The 12,451-nt window shown below is 40.1% G+C and overlaps 1 protein-coding gene across 1 annotated transcript in view; it reads right to left on the reverse strand.

Annotated features, from left to right (window-relative positions):
- Positions 1-3,933, reverse strand: part of si:dkey-175m17.7 (dual specificity protein phosphatase 10) — an 82,179-nt gene extending 78,246 nt beyond the window's left edge. The window contains exon 1 of the mRNA XM_051932346.1: positions 3,695-3,933. The gene's annotated coding sequence lies outside the window, so the exon portion shown is untranslated. The remainder of the gene's footprint in view (positions 1-3,694) is intronic.
- Between the last annotated feature and the right edge of the window lie 8,518 nt (positions 3,934-12,451).

The following is a 12,451-nucleotide window of genomic DNA, read 5'->3' on the forward strand; positions in this document are numbered from 1 at the left end:
GGCAGCCCAATAAAAGGTTCAAAAAGACAGGTATTATTGCGTACAAGGCATCATATACAAATTACAGATATGCAAAAATCCAGTGTTTTCTCTCAGGCTTCCTCTTCTCGCCCTCCTAAACAACAATCACACCCAGATGGAGAAAGGATTAAATAAGACCTTTCAGTGTCATGGCTTATAAAACACTCATGTTGGAACTGATTATGGCACAACATTAGGGGTTGAGGTCTTTAGCACCTTAATTAAAAAAAATAACCAGGTTTTGCTCAGTATACAAAGGTTTCCACGTGATATTTACTTGACACTAATCATCATTTTATCATTCTATTTTTGACACTAATGGTTGTTTGCTTGTTCTTTACTTGAGACTAATCACTATTTGTCAGAGTCAAAAATATTTTTTTTCAGAAATGTTAAAAGTGATATTCTGATTCATCTGTACAGGGCTTTGTGATAGTATTACTCTAGAAAGGCACTATATAAAATATAAATGTAAGCTTACTCTTAAATCTTTGCAAAGTTAACTTTGATAGTGCTTTCTGTAGAAGTTATTATATAAAGCACAACTAAAACATTTCTTTTGATTATCTATGTAAAATTTTGTGGTAGAAATTACTTTGAAATGTTCAGCCAGCTATATTCATCCATCCATTTTCTTAACCCACTTATCCAGGGCAGTAGTAGTAACAGAAAATAAAGACCAGCAACATTTAAATTGATTTCTTTGACTGATCCCTTTTGGTAGCGTTTTGATAATTGTTATATATGTGATAACAATTACGGCACATCATTGAAAAACAGGTTGCTGCATTACTGTTTGTAATTTTTTGCACAATACAGTAGATCGTGTAAATTCATCACTGATGTTACCTTACATTGCAGGAACTCTAGTCAAATTTTCTTGCAAGTGTCTAGTTTAATTTTTTTGTTTGCGCATGTTCTCCCCGTGTCTGCGTGGGTTTCCTCCCACAGTCCAAAGACATGCAGGTTAGATGGATTGGCGGTTCTGAATTGTGCTTGGTGTGTGGGTGTGTGTGTGTGTGCGCCCTGTGGTGGGCTGGCGCCCTGCCTAGGGTTTGTTTCCTGCCTTGTGCCCTGTGTTGGCTGGGATTGGCTCCAGCAGACCCCCGTGACCCTGTAGTTCGGATATAGCGGGTTGGATATACTGTATCAATATTAGTTATATTATATGTATCTACAATGTATAGCAGCTTTACCATTACAACCAGGAGCACAAAACTTTTATGTGTGCCAGCAGGGAACAAGAAGCATTTTCTTAACCCACTTATCCAGGGCAGTAGTAGTAACAGAAAATAAAGACCAGTACCATTTGTTTTTTTTGTTTGCTCATGAGAAAATTAGCTTCACATTTTGTACATTGATTTTCATTGTTACTGAACTATCTTCTCATATAGCAGATAAAAAATGAAATGTACTCCAGCTATGAATTACACTATAATTTGAAAATTATAAGCTCTAACAAGCTGCCAGGCAGCAGCCAGGGATTCCCAGGTACTAATAACAGTCCCAAGTTTGTAAAATGCTCCAGCTAAAACATGTACTGCACATGCTATCTATCTTACTAAGTGTTTTAGAGAGACTGTACTTAAAACAATCCATTTGTCTAATTTATGAACCCCCTTTTTTAATTTTAGGGTTATAAGCAGAGGAAGCCTGTCCAAGCAGCATTGGGAGCAAAGCAAAAGACAGACCTAGAATGGGACATCAATTCACTGCAGGACACACTCGCTATTACTGGGGCAATTTACAGCTTACATCAAACTAACATGGATTTCTTTGGAATTTAAAAAGAAACATGAGTACCAGGAGAAAACAGACACGGACATGAGAAAAATATCAGACCCAGGTCCTTGGAGCGGTGAGTCTACCAATGCAAGGTCCCAGTGGCAAAAACATTTTAAAACCTATTAAAAATGTAGTGAAAAGAGCAAAAGGTGCAAATGAGCCAAAACATCTACTCACTGTAGTAAAATTTCACTGGACAGAATTCTGCAGGGTTTTGCTATCATCTTTAGAGCAAGTCACAAATGTCAGCTGAAGGGTGTCAGCTCTAAGATGAAGCTACTGTATCTCTAACAGTGATGTGACAGTAATATACCTGGATCACTTTAGTTCAGGGTCCTGAATTTTGCCAATTTGCAATAGCTATCTGAAAGAACCCAAAGAGAGGTAATTCTGCAAGGACTTGGCATTTTCACATCCTCCCTGTAAGAATGCAGCTTGCAGACTGCTGTTGAATTACGGTTACAGGTGTTAAAAGATTTGTAGACTCTTTTGACTCTCACTACAATTAAGTCTGTTCTAAATGATTCAAGGCTTGGTCCTTTTTTCACTGTGTTGAGTGTTTTACACATCATGCACACTACTCAATTACAAAAGTGCTTTTATGGTCTGTAAGAAAGGTGGTAATTTCCAAAGCTGAGGAATTAATACACTTGACAGCCTGTGTTGGGAGGGAAGACAGTGGCACAGATATTAGTAGGAAAAAGCCACATCACCCCACCTGTACTCTGAAGCCTTTTGTGTAAAATGTGCATGTTTCTCATTGCCTGACAAACTTTGCTCCCAATGCCTAATGAACTGGGCAACGTACATAAGCACAGTCTGGACTGAATCTGAATCCCTTCCTTTGGTTGTCCCTGCCTTGCATCGATTATTTTCTGCATTCAAAAATTTGATTGATAGAAAAAATACAAGCGCACAAACAGTCCTGCAGGATTGCGGGGACACTGGTCTCGTCTCATTACCAATCCTTTTTATGTATACTATCAATGAAAACCAAGCAGTAAGTAATCGTTTTTTTATTGCATCTACAGGTTATCACAGTACTCGTAATGGAAATCGCAACAGCAATAATTTTTGTTTTTGTTTTTCTCATCTGCAGGTTATCACCGCAGTCTCGAGACACAAAACCAAGAAGGTCACTCAATCACTGGCTCATACTAATCCTTGGCAACCATGATTGTTGAACTGCGTTTTGGCAGAAAGGGCAACGTGGATCCTCTGCAGTGACACCTTAACAGGCAGACACGTTGCGCATTTAAATGACAATCAGAAGGCACATATTTCAGTCAAACACAACCGTGGCCGCATTCCAGTCAATGCTAGCAAATCGGAAGAAAAGGAAAAAATTAGCATTTATGATTAATTATCGGTTAACGAGTATTTCACATATTTGGACACCAGAACTTACGGTTACCTCAGCACCGACACCTCATCGTCTGCAAAGCAAAGAGCTTCAATGCATAAACATGAAGTCAACACTAAATCGAGCACCTATTGCAATGCCTGCACTTTAAGGTTCCAGACATCGTTCACAGTTGACACCAACGCTGGCCACGCAGGCCGAGTTAAACGACCACGTAGCACGGCAACCTTTTGCACCTGACTGTGGGACCGTTGTTGTTATCATGCTGATCAGACTACTGTAAGATATCAGTAACAAGCAATTGCAAAAAAAACACAAATGAATGTCTTTCCCTCCACTCGTGTCACTTGGGCACATTTCTCAAGAAAGCCAGAGCCGAGTGCGCGGAGCACTGCGCTTCTGCACACATGCAGGACACACGTACTAGCGCTACCTGAAACGCGCACAACACAAACAGATCAACAGTCGCGTAAATGCCACATGTATGTGTACAAGCAGTTAAAATAGGAAAGAGCTTCGACTTACATTAGGAACGCATCTCGGCTGTGGTCCAGATTTCGAGCTGGTTTACTGCGGCACGGGAAAATCAGGTACAAAATTGTTGCTGCCCCGACGGCCCCACGCACCTCCCGTGCCTTTTGCTTTTGTACAGCTAAATTTCTTTTATTGTCTACCAGTCTGCTATTATACTGACAAGCCAGAGAAGCGAAAGGGGGCGTGTCTCTCAAGTGGGTGACATCATCGGCAGCCAGTGAGCGTGGAGAACACACACGGGGAAGAAAGGGACGGGGCGAGGAGTTACATAGGCGCCGCACGTGATTACTGCGCGTCGGGATGGATGATTTATGTTCCGCGTGCTCGGTACGACTGGGCCAGGTTTACAGGCTACGAAACGCGGCGTTTTCTAAGCCGGGTGAGTCTCCCTGGTAGCGGCAGTTGTCGTTGGTGCGCGCCAGATACGGACGAACGAGGAATAAAAGAACACAGATCATATTCGAATCAATAACGTGTATCAATCATGATAAACAGACGGCAATGGAGAAGCGACGTGATGGTGTATAACGAAGTAGCTTCTTGTTATGGTTGTTGCGTTATTATTTCTTTTTTTTATTTTCTTTTTTTTTTTTTTACTAAAACTATACAACTGCGACTCTGCAACTTACGGCTGGTCTTCACGATATCACTCCAGTGTGTGCCATCTCATAGCTGATTCATAGAGGCAGGTCGTTTTAGGACAATTTACCTTAATTCACGTCCATTTTTACAAGATTCCAGCTACTACTTAAAATATGGCGCATCGTGACGTCTCAGCACTCGAAATGAATACATCAGCTGGCAAATAAGTCATAAATAACGGTCTGCTTTTGAGAAAACTAACTCGACAGGATCGCTTTGCGTTTATCCCATCCCACTCTGCGCTTGGAGAAAATACAAACTTGGGAGCAACGCAGGAGTGAATCATGGAAAAAACACCAAGACACATCAGCACACACGCAGACTGGACACATTTAGAGCCATCGGTAACCCTGATGCAGTGAAAATGTACCTGGATTAAGCCTACAAAATACGTGGGAATGCAGAAAAGCTGTATTGGCAGAAATCAAGGTCTGGGGGGCTGGGAGGTAGCACAAGGGAAGGTAGTACCTTCCATGCCCAATCAAAAAATGATTCTTATAAGTTAGCTTTTTTTTTTAACCTATTTTCTTATTTAATTATGAGTAATGTGGATCTGTTGACTGAATAGAATTCAAGTACAGATTTCAAGTACAGCCAGTTGACTATTAGAAACACAAAACGACTATAGGAAGGTGGTCATATCCCCAATTTGGGGTGGAATATAAGTTGCACTACAAATTTCCCAGTCTAAGCATGGCCAGCAGGTATTATGAAAAGGCAACACTACCCACCTTGCCAATCTTTACTCATCAGGGGCATTAAACTACTTACTGCTTCCATGGATCTGAAACAGAATAAGCCGTTTTAGAAAATGGTTAGAAGGATTTATTACTTGTATGATTTTTTTTATTGTTGGTGAGGCAACATCATCACATGTTGGAGTAGGGCATGCAAACAGTTCTATTAAAATGAACTGTTACAAAGGTTTGTTCAGTATATCTTGAACAATATAGCCATAAGTAAAGCCATGGTAACATATAGATACATGGACAGAACTGTATTTGTCCCAAGGAAAAATGAAGTTTTTCAGAAGCTCAAGTTAACCCTAATTGTTTAATACGTCAGATTAATCGTTTGTGGCAGTAACTTGAGAGTGCCTGCAGATAAGAGACATGCTTCAATGGCCAATTGATTGAAAGAATTCAGCTGATCTGCCAGTAATTTAAAATTGTGATCTTGGGAATGCACACTACTGTGTAAATTGTTGTGATGTTTCAAACAAGAATTTAATGTTCTGAAATCAAAGTGGAAACTGCATCTAAAGTAAGAAATGCCACATATGCACATTGGATGAAAAGAGTAACAAAGTTGATAATTTGTTATATAATAGAAGATTCAAGGGAAGTAAAGGAAAAAGTTGTTAGAGAGGTCTGCCTCTCAGATCCAGCATCCTGGGTTCAAATAACATGCCTGGTCATTGTCTAGATGGAGTCTGCACATTCTCCCCTTGTCTTTGTGGATTTTCTACCTGTAATCCATGGGGCTCTGTCCAGGATGTTTTCCTTCCCATGTGCCCATTGTTTGTGGGATAGGCATTTGCCCCCAGAAATCTGAAAATGGATTAGACAGGTTCAAGAATAAATGTTTGAAAGATAAGTGCATTCTCTTGTCAAACTTTTGTCATGTCTAAAAAAACGAAGAACCCAGTATAGCGAAATTGAATGCTTACAAATTGGGTAAGTGGTCAGCCAAAGTTATTATCGATTTATCTTGTATACCCAACATATCATGACGAAGGCAGGACTGCAAAGACAGAAAAGGAAATGCCATATTTAAAACTGCTGCAAGAAGAAGATCTTAAGATGTACTGAAGACACCACTGTAGTAGCTAAGAATAGGAAGGTAAAAGAAAAAAATACAAGTGATGCTTTGCCTCTCAGTAGAAGGGTAACTGATTAAGTAGAGGCTGTTTGCAATGTTATTTTGTAAGATCCAGCTTCATGTATATTGTAGTCACAAATTAGGAATGTTTTCTAGGATAAATGACAATGCTAAAGGTGATCCAGAGATGCTTGTGTTTGTAGTAAAAGTTGGAATACCTGGATTTCCAGGTAGAGCTTAATTAATTCCTTAGAGTCTTGCACCATGAAGAAGACAATAAATAAAAACTCTACAACTGTGTAGACTGAGGGCTAAAAATGGATAGATTTGTTAGGTCAAACATAGCAGCCCACAGGAATTATGCTGAAGCTTCAAAGACAAAAAGACTCGTAGAAAAGGTTTGCAATGTTTGTTAAGTGTTTAAAAATGGAAACAGAAAATAAGATAACTGCTACCTCCTTTACAGATACTGGTCAAAACTTGGCAAAAGTCATCACTGACAGGAAAGCCAGGTGAAAATTTAGCAATTGGACCACCAAGAGTTGCAAACAACTAGTACAAGAATAAATGTGCATATATATTATGAGGGGCTGCCCAGTTGACAAGACATTGTCACCATTAGAATAACACAGGGTGGGTCTGGTAGACAGCCTCTAGAGGGGAGAGGAGGTGTCATGTTGGCAGCAGGAAGAGACCTGCACATGTCGGTCTGGCAACACAGGGGTGGTATATCTTGAATGTGACCCCAAATGATGACTCACTGGGCATACACATCTGTATGTGAAAAAGAGAAGCATCCATGGGGGATTCATAATATTATGCTCTTCCAGGACACTAGAGGACAGGTGACCCAGTTACTGTCTGTAAAACCTGCATCTTTTCTTGTGAAGAGAGTGAGGCCAAGGAGTAAAAAGTTGGCAGCACTTCCTGCCCACTAGAGGACACACTGTCCCAGAAGAAAATGTATGGGACAGAGCAATTCCTCACATTAGTGCAGGCAGCTGGGTGTAGATCTGGATCTTCAAAACCATCTGAAAGCTCAGGATGCAAAGGCATGGGGTGCTGCTAGAGGAAGCTCTACCCAAGTAAAATAAATGGAAGGTTACCCCAATCAGAAGTGATGCTGGGAATGGCCAGAAGTGACCCTAGGATAGAAGTTAAAGCCAGTGGTAAGTTAAGTTCAAAGTCGGGCTGAAAAGTAGGCAAAGATTCAACTGGCGGGAGGAAGAGATTCCTGAGCCTGAAGTGAGTAGATGGAAAGGAGGCTAGAAAGGGAGTGCTTTGGGGTGGCACTAGGATGGATGTGGGAGTGAGTCACGGGGTTACAGCCTGTTAGGGCAGAACCAGCAGGTTCTGTTGTTTGTTTCACACTTGGCATATTCCACCCTATTGCTATAAAGACACCACCGTTGTACCTGTATGGTATCTTTCTGGGCACAGAAGCTCTTGCCATGAGTGTCCCCTCATGTCACTATCTATTGGTTTTAAAATGTCACAGCATTTTAACAACATTACTAAATTCACTGAAAAGAAAATAAAAGAAAAACTGTTTCACATAAGCACTTCGTCGAAGAATTCAAATACTGCTATTTGTGCTGTTCTACAAATATATTTATAAAAGTTCATTTTTTAAATACTTAATTATATTTGAAAAAGAATTACTACCAATATGTCTACTGACACAAATATATTCATTTTTTTAATCTATTTTTTTATTTTTGCTGGGTCTGTCATCTAACTTCATGCAGCCTACATGTTCTCTATATGTCCATCTCGGTTTTCCTTAAGAATTGTAGTTTCGTCCTGCATCCTGAAGTTCACCGATGGCTCTAAACTGTCTTGTTAGGAGTGAGTTTGTGTGCTTAAGTAAGTGTGTGCCCTGCAGTGGACTAGTGACCCATCCATGATTTGTTCCTGTGGGAACCCTGAAGTGCAAAATAAGTGATAAATAAAATATATATGGGATAGAAAATGGATGGATGGATGGATCCACAGTAGCCATTCACAACTGTAACAATAATTAGCCCATTAGCAACTCCTGGGGTTTAAATGTTGGCCTTAGGCACTGTCTATGTAGAGTTTTCATTATTTCCCAGTGTTAATGTGATGTCCCCTGTGCAGTCATGTATGCCTCACCACATTTCAAACGTTTGCAGTTTAAACAGTTAAACAAGTTTAAACTGACTGGCTCAGAGTGTGTGGGATTATACCCAGAGATGGGCTGACACCCTGTTTGATGTTCTTTCTGGCCTTGTTCATCATGTTGCCCATATAGATACTAGCTTACCGTGACCTTGGACTGGATAAGTGGGATAAGCAATATATGGATAATTGTATGGATAGTAAATCTAAAGAATAACCCCCCCCCCACCACCAACACACGCTATACCGCAGAAACGTCAACACACTTGCCGAGTAGAACATCAGGCATCTTCGCTTTTAGAGTCTTAGCCTTTCTAAGACTGGCGGCAGCAAACAGCAAAAAGCAAGAGAAAATGAGCCAGAAAAGAAAATTATATATACCAACCACTCTCTACCCAACAGATTCAAAGATGTTTTAATGATAATCATTGTGATAACATGGTAGGTCCTGCGGTTAGTTGGTGCCCTGCCCGGGGTTTGTTTCCTACCTTGTGCCCTGTGTTGGCTGGGATTGGCTCCAGCAGACCCCCATGACCCTGTAGTTAGGATATAGCGGGTTGGATAATGGATGGATGGGTGGATGGTAGGTCGTATATGTTTTAATTTTGGGGTGATATTTTCTGTCTACAGTTTTGCTTATCAAGATCCCATAAGGAACTTGAATGTTTACAGATCCAAAAGGGAACTTCATATTTATTTCTGAATGTGCTCTTATTTATTTTAGTATTTTAAGGATTATTAAGTAAAGTTCTTAGAATTGTCATTGTTTTCTGTCTTCCTATCTAGGCAACAATAAATAAATATACTTTAGAAAAATGTAAATTCAAAACTTTATGTAACCCTGTTAACAAGTAGGAATAATGATGCTAATGTTATTTTGTGTAAAATTGATTAAACAGTGGTCTCTCTTTATTCATGTACTGAACTGAAATACAATCACCATGTTTACTTGCTGTTTGTTTTCCCTTTTTTAAAACAGCTTTACTTCAGGGCTGAATGAACAGCTTTAACTGTTGCTCTTCACTAGAAGGCAGTTGCAGATGGTGCTGATTTGATCTTAGTTTCCTCTAGTAGGGTTTTTTTTGGGGGTTGCAGATTTCCTTCCCTTTGAATTTCCCACCTTAAAAATGTAACGATGTTCATTGTCATTTTGAGGAAAAACGAAAGAACATTTGGATTAAATGACTCTTTCTGTGTTTATTTTACAAAACCCATACTGCTCTAATGCCCCAAAAACGAATTTTTACACAAATAAGATACAATTTACAATACAGTATTGTTAATTTTAGGATCACAGAATTTCACCCTGTTATAGAAAAGCAGGATTTTTGGACTTGTCCTATTGATTTGGATAGTCTTCCATATTCATAAGAAATTTAAGCTTTCTAGTTTGCCGGAGGGCGGCACGGTGGCACAGTGGTAGCACTGCTGCCTCGCAGTTAGGAGACCTGGGTTCGCTTCCCGGGTCCCCCCTGCGTGGAGTTTGCATGTTCTCCCCGTGTCTGCGTGGGTTTCCTCCCACAGTCCAAGACATGCAGGTTAGGTGGTCTGGCAATTCTAAATTGACCCTAGTGTGTGCTTGGTGTGTGCATGTGCCCTGGGATTGGCTCCAGCAGACCCCTGTGACCCTGTGTTCGGATTCAGCGGGTTGGAAAATGGATGGATGGATAGTTTGCCAGAAAACAAACAACAGTGAAAAAAAGAATAAAATACTGTACCATGTTGCTATTTCAGTCCCTTTCAATTTTTAACATTTTAAACTGATCTGTAACGTGGCACTGATTGCAGACCATCTGTAATCTACAGAATCAGTTTCCATTTCTCTCTATATGATGACAGTCACTCTACTTGTTCTTCTTTTTTCATTTATTATGACTTCATGTTTCTTCCTCTTTGTTTAGTTCAGATGTCCCAGTTAGAGAGACTAAGAGATGTATCCACCCATTTAAAAACCTGCATAATCCAATGCAGGGTGACATGGGCCTGGAGCGTATCCCATCAGCAGTAAGTACAATGCAAGAACCAGCCCTGGGTGAGAAATCTGCCCATCGCAGGGCACCATAATCCTCACACACCAATGCTAACTTACACCGGGAAAATCTGGAGCTGCCAGTTAATTTAAACACATATATTTGGGAGGTAGGAAGACAACTAGAGTACATGGATTAAAAAAAAACACATAAAACAGAGGAGAGAACACGCAGGTCCTCACAAACAATGACTGGACAGTTTTATAACACAATTTTCTACAGCCTAGTATGCTAAAAGAAAAGCAGCAGATAAGATGAGGTGTAAAATTGGAAGGGTTGTAAGGAAACATGGCACTTATAAGCCCCCAAATAATAAAATGACTGTTGCTAATTTTAATTACATTTTCCTTAATAAAATAAAAAAAGTGTATAATAGCTATAGATGTAATAATCTGCTGGATATATAAAACAAAATAGTTACTCACTGGTGTCCATGCCCAATCCCCCCATCACACACTGAGACAGGGCTGAAGAAGGAAAACAACAAGCAATTTAGATTTAGGAAATTTCCATATTTGGGAAATGATAGCACAAGGGAATTGTTTCATAGAGAAGTACATCTGGCACAGAAAACAGCTCGCACATTCTTAAAAGATAAGTTGGGTATTTTTCAAGTTGAAGTTAAATCTTCACAAACATGCTATATATGTATTTGTGGCACAAAATTGGGGTAGAGTGGGGTCTCTGAGGCTTGAGATCTGTGCCGGCAATCAGAAGTTTGCAGGTTCGAATCCCATAAACACCAGAAGTGACTCTACTCTGTTGGGCCCTTGAGCAAGGCCTTAACCTGCAATTGCTCCGTCCTGGGTATGACGTTAACCAGCATCCAGCCCCGCAAGCAGGTCCTCCAACTTACTTGGGGGTTGGTGGCAGGATTGGCACTCCAGCCACCGTAAAAAACCTCACACTGTTCCTGTGTGGTGCTGAGGGGTCACCAACTGCACTGGGGTCCCAATCCAGGTAGTTTGTCGTGTGGTGGGTATGACAATGTGCTATCAGCACATGCTCCCATCCTCTCTGTCACACAAAATTGCATTCTAAAGTTTAGCACTTCCTTTAAATTTAAAAAAATGTCTTGCGTCTACTGGCACTTTACATTGAAGGCTAGCCCCATCTTATGATTACACACACATTGTAAAATAGTTTATGCATGTCATTTTTGAACAAAAAAACACCAATGTTACAAGATTCGACCATTTGAAAAGAAGACCAGTCCCACGCGATAGCTCAGCATTTGGTCTTCCTGGGCAACAACCTTTCATCCCCCCTAGTAGGTGGTTTCCTCTCAAAAGACCAACTCATAGTAAACTTTTTGTGCCACATTCTTGATTTTGTGTGAGATTTTTATGTGAGAACTTGCACAAGCGACTAGAAAGTATATCCTTCTCTCAAAAAATATACAATACAATGATTATTTCCAGATTCCTTTTGATGTCACAAACATGCATTGGAAACATGGAGGTCGCTGATCACGACTTGATAGGGAGTCTTGGCTTGAAAAATTCATGTATTTGGCAAGTTTTTAAGCTTTTCCCCCATGCCCCATACCCTCCATTGTAAAGCGCCAGTGAGGGCAAAATGTTTTTTTAATTTATAGAAGGCGCTTTAGAACATAATTTCACATACAGTATAACATGTTTGTGAAGAAACAACTTCAACTTGAAAAATACCAAACTTATCCTTTAAGTACTACTAAAAATCCCCACAAAAAAAGGCAGATAAAAGTCATCAAAATCCAAGGCAAATGTGTAAAGGTGTAGAGCAGGGGTCCTCAATCACCGTCCTGGGGGGCCGCAGTGGCTACAGGTTTTTGCTCCATCCCAATTACTTAATGAGAAGCCCTTATTGCTCAAGTAACACTTCTGCTTCATTTTAGTTGTCTTGCTCATTAAGATTTTAAACCCTTATTGCTTATTTTAGTCTTAAACAGCTGTATTCTTGATTTTTCATTGCTCCTTATTAGCAATAACATTTCAGGACTGTGATTGAGGACCCCTGGCGTACAGGATGGAGGGTGTGTCACATGATATGTAAATATACTGTAATAGTCTTATTGGAAAATCAGAGTCCACATTAAGGTCTCAGGATTGCAAGGATAAATAAAATTACATTG

This window comes from Erpetoichthys calabaricus, chromosome 1 (assembly GCF_900747795.2).
Source record: "Erpetoichthys calabaricus chromosome 1, fErpCal1.3, whole genome shotgun sequence".
Classification (NCBI taxonomy): domain Eukaryota; kingdom Metazoa; phylum Chordata; class Cladistia; order Polypteriformes; family Polypteridae; genus Erpetoichthys; species Erpetoichthys calabaricus.